A 5,396-nucleotide genomic window follows, 5' to 3' on the forward strand; every position below is an offset into this window, starting at 1 on the left:
ATGATAATGCCGCCTCTCATACAGCTAGTGACACTTAGGACAAATAACATTGATTTCATTGATGACTGGCCCGCTAAAAGTCCTGATAGTGAGGTGGCTTAGTGACAAAATAGTTACACGGCGGACAAAAGTGCCATTTTTTCACCAAAGCACCACATGGGCCTGTAGATTTAAAAAAGGGCATGCTCCAAAAATTGTGATGACCGGAAGGGTCAAGTATGACGTCATTATGACGTCATGGAGTTGATTTTCTTATAAAACAAAGGCAGTCTTAAATACAAATTATCTTTGGATGGCAGACACTGGAAAGGGTCATGGGTGTTTCCAGCTGTGTGCACAGTAACCGTATCCTACACTGAGATGGTAAATTGTGCTCCCTGGTATTGTAGCAGGTTGCTAGAAGCTCTTAACAACTTTAGAAAAACAATTTGTCAAACAAAGCAAAGCCTTAAAACCAGTTATAACAGATATATTTGTTATACTAATTATTACATGAAATGTAAGCTATAGTACCAGTTATAACAGATATATTTATTACACTAATTAAACACGAAATGTAAGCTATCAGAGTAAACTGCACCACCTGTAGTGTTGAGCTACTGACTGAATTAATAATCAACCGTTAAGATAAGTTAATAGGCTACGTTTAATGATTTTTAATACACAGTAATTTAACGAAACAAAATGAATACAGGGCCAGTAACTATATTCGGCATTTTTCTTTAAAAGTTTTCACTCGTTCTAAAGTCTACGTTTTGACATGTTCTAAAACAAAATTATGTTCTTCAACTTTTACAATCAACGTGTAATGATTCCTAGCAGAATGCGCATTTTCGTAGGTTTTACAAAAATGCACAAAAATCTCATCGTGTGTAAGATGTTTGCATGCAACATGGGTCATATGTTACTAAAACAATGTTTAGAAGTTATATGTGATTAAAACTTACTAAAATAATATGAAATTAGCAAATAATTTCCACAATTCTACTGTCCATGCAAGTAATACTACTAAAGGTACCTGTGTTGAAACCAAAATCTATTGATTGATATACTTTAAATTGCACATATATGCACTGGCGTATCTGGGTAGCCAGGGATTGGGCACAACAGGACCTCTTTTTTCACAATACCAACTTTTATAATACATGCCACCCCATAAAATGTGCAAAAGCAGTGCTCTCTATCCACTCCACCCCCAATAAAACAATCCTGGCTACCCTAAAATATATATATATATATATATATATATATGGCTAGTGAATTGTCACAGAAAAGATTAGTTTCATGTATTTTATGATGTTAGAGGGGGTTTATATAATAAATGCCAATATTTTGTCCATATCTGGTAGAGCATGAGCATACTGGGTAAATTGTGAAAACGTTGTCATAACTTTTTATGAGCAGTATATTGAGTTTCTTCAGTGGGAAATTAAGCTGCAGGTAAAAAGCATGCAGGCTGTGGGAAAGGTAAATGTCACCTGTCTGTTCATCAGTGCATTTGCCAAGAAGGTTTCCAGCAGGCAAGTTGACTGGGAAATGGCTCTTAGGAGGTATGTGGTTTAGTCTTTTGGACAGATAGTTTGACTATATACCCAAGACTCAAATACAGCGGCAATTTAATTAATTGTAATTTGTTTGTGGTGATTATTAATAGGGTTGTTTATTTGTTTGTATTTAGATATACATGTAAGTGGTGTTGTATATTAGTGCATAATCAGGTGCTATAACTTAGGTAGTTTTACTTTGTTATGGGGTACTTGGGTGTGTGTATAGTGTATGTTTTCGGTTGTGTAACTGACCGTATTAGAGGGTTAAGCGTAATTTGTGTTGTTGTGCACCAGGAGTAAATATGGTACAAAACAAAGGGTTACGGTTAATTTGGTTTATTGTGTTACAATAGTTTTTATAAGTGTCAGACGGGCTTGATAATGAGGTGGTATTTTATTGCCATAATTATATTAAGTGAGCCTATTTGTAGACATTTTTGTTTCAGCTTTTTGGGTTTGAGCGTGAGCCAGAACCACGAGAACCTTTTGGTTTGAGCGTGAGCCAGAACCATGAGAAGTATGTAAGCTACGAGAGCTATGATAGCTATGTGAGCTATAACTGGGTGTGAGGGATGACACAGATGTGACCAGCGGGACTGTAGGAGAACCATCTGCAAGAGATGTCAACAGCCAACCATCCAAGATGTGCTAGTGTCTGGTCGTCATCAAGATACGGATAGTATTTGCAATGACAGTGAATTTCAGATGAGTTTATACTGATACAAACTGAACTGGTTTAAAATGATTATTTAACTAAGGCTCGAACATTGACTAGAAGCTAGTTGGCTCAGACTGGTTTACCATGGACACCAGAATACAGTTTTTTGGGGGGTTTAATTTAAGGTTGGGGTAGTGATGTTTGGAGTGAAATCGTCATTGTGTATATTTATATTTTGTATATAAATTTGTTGAAATGTTTTGTTGTTTGACTTGTTTCTTGGACAATGTCTTACTGATAGTCAAATCTCTCGTCCATCTGTGACAATCACCTATTCCATATTCCATATTTTTTTTAATCCTCAAACTCTAGGCGTTTGGTGATTGTAGATAGTTGTGTATCAAGTTTTAACTGTTATTTTTGTTCTAAGTTTATTATGACGCAGGTGGGAAGGTGTGTGTGTCCCATGATCGTGACTATGTGGATCTACAAAACAAAGCTGGCTATGACACAGCACAACTCGAAACGAATCTGGCAAGTGATGTCTTGAAATCTGAGCTGGATTATTATCACATCTTAAGCCAGTGTCTTTCAAACGTTAATTTTCAATCCAGACCCCGGCAACCTGATCTGGAAGTTGTTTAAACCATAGTTATCATATGTCCTCTGTGAGGTATTTCGACACTTGGTCTGTAAAATGCAAAAGGAAAATTGTTACCGGCATAGTGGCTGCTGCAACAAAACAGTGACAAGGTATCATTTATATGCATTTCCCCCATTGACAGGAAAGTACATATTACAATCTTTAATGTACCAGTGAATGCCAGTAAGTACAATAAGACCAGGTGTAAAAGATATCTAAATACAGTTTAATGCATTCGTCATCAGCACTGATCTGGTGCGTGATTAAGTATGTTTGTCTAATGCGCTCGCAGAATGATATACATGTACACACACACATTTTATTTACACACTATAGCAGTAACCACTTTGTTATAATGACCAGAGATATCTCATCATTGGAACATCTGAAATGCTAGTTATTCCAGTTAATGTGGTAATATCTAGATATTTTAGCCCCGAAAATATGAATGTGCATACATTTCAACTACTACAATGAAAAATATTTATTATTAGTATGCATATTTATTTTATGCCATTTATATAAAGGGGGTCGCTTCTTCTAACCAATTAGTTATAATATGAACTACCATGAACGGACTCCGATTTAAAGAAAAATACTTGACCTGTATCTACTAATTCATGTTCAACTCTATGTCAAATATTATATAATGTCTATAAAATATACAATAACTAGAAAAGTTACAATCCTGTGATGATGCCTTTGAAATAATATAAACTAATTTCCCTCTATGCTAAGTAAATTAAAATATTTTATTGCGTATGGTCATAAAACATTTATCATCTTTGGGCCGGCATCCTTTTTACAATAAACAATTCCTAGGCATTTTCATTTTAAATTCATTTTTTTATATATAATATTCAAATTGTCTACAAAATACAGACATAGCTAGATCATAATTTTTAACTAAGGTTGTTGTATATGGGAGCCATGTTTAAAAAAAGAAAGAAAGAAAGAAAGGAATTTTATATTTAACGACACTCAACACAACTACAGGTATGTGGTGTCAGACATGTGGTTAATGACCACAAATATATTTTAGAGAGGAAACTATGGGCAACTATTTTTTTTAATTAGCACCAAGGGATCTTTAATAGTTTCTGATTATTGTTAATCATTATTATTGTTTAACCGTGTTTCTGCCAGAAAGAAAAATGTTTTATTCAACGCATATTTACGGTTATATGGCATCAGACATATGGTTAATGACACACAGATAGAGAGAGGAAACCCACTGTCGCCACTTCATTGGCTACTCTTTTCGATTGGCAACATCCCACAGACAGGGTAGTACATACCATGGCCTTTGATATACCAGTTGTGGGCACTGGATGGAACGAGACATAGCCCAATGGACCCACCAACGGGGATCGATCTGACTCGCTGCACATCAAGCAAGCTCTTTACCACTGGGCTACATCCCACCCCTGCCTGCCAGAAAGAAATTTTAGGGTATGGTGATATGGAACTGAATGCAACCAGAAAGAAAATGGGTTAAGTTTAGGGTTAGGGTTTGGGTTTAGAAAATCAGTTTATAATGGTAATTAATTTTGTCAAAAGGTTAACTTTAAAAAATAAAATCTGCCAACACATTTGGGTATGGCACCATACCCGTTTTACCCTCTGGCAGAAATCGTGTGTAAGTATTGCTTACATGAAGATTTGAAGCGTAGGAAATCATTAAAGGGACTAACCCGTTTTCATCCCTAGTAAGATTTCCGTTTAGCCCCCTCTCCTCCTCCCCCAAAAATACACACTACTTTTTCGTTTTTTTAAATACATTTGGCCTGATTATTTTGTTTGGTTGTCAGAACAAATAATAAATGTGTAGGTACAAAATTATTTCAGACAAAATTTGATATTGAGATATTAAAAAAACATGACGATGTCCAAAAATGCATTGGTAATAGAGATATTCAGTCTAAGCAAGAAAACGTAAGTAATTTATTTTATTTGCCAAAAACTTTTAAATTGGCAACAAACTCTGGATAGTTCCTTTAAAAAAATTGTTTCAAGTTTGTAACCAAACTTTCCACTTCAGAAATCTATTAGGCATTACAGTTTGTTCCATTACATTATGAAACAAAATAAATTATGCTCAAATGAAAATTAAGAAATGAAGAAAAGTTCCCAACTTTGCTAGACATAATATACTGAGATCACAACTGAAGATTCTAACCAATGACTGGCTGCTGGGATGCTCGACTGGATAGGCAAATGAATGAATAAATGTTTAACCACACCCTTGCAGACTAGACACGCGAGCGATCACTCCTGCTCCCCTTACATACTCACCTGGAAGATTTTAGAAGACCTGCAAATTGCTTGCCTGGCATCATTTAAGGAGAGTGATCTCCAGCTTTGATTTTGCTCATGTTGAACTTTGACAAAGGTTAAGATGTCCGGTAATATATGAAAAGAGATGATTCTATACAGTGTTAAACGATTATAACAATGTCAGAAGCCTATAAATCAAGGTATTCTTGAAATTTTTCAAATATGGATCAAATAAAACTGAAAAAAAGAAAGAAAAAAACGCAATGACATG

The 5,396-nt window shown here is 35.2% G+C and overlaps 1 long non-coding RNA gene across 1 annotated transcript; it reads left to right on the plus strand.

Annotated features, from left to right (window-relative positions):
- Positions 1 to 528: 528 nt before the first annotated feature.
- LOC121369472 lies at positions 529 to 2,464 on the plus strand. Its single transcript, XR_005957623.1, has 2 exons — positions 529 to 1,550; positions 1,994 to 2,464. It is a non-coding gene; the product is annotated as an uncharacterized LOC121369472 (long non-coding RNA).
- The last annotated feature ends 2,932 nt before the right edge of the window (positions 2,465 to 5,396 follow it).

Source organism: Gigantopelta aegis, chromosome 3 (genome assembly GCF_016097555.1).
Source record: "Gigantopelta aegis isolate Gae_Host chromosome 3, Gae_host_genome, whole genome shotgun sequence".
NCBI classification, from domain to species: Eukaryota; Metazoa; Mollusca; class Gastropoda; order Neomphalida; family Peltospiridae; genus Gigantopelta; species Gigantopelta aegis.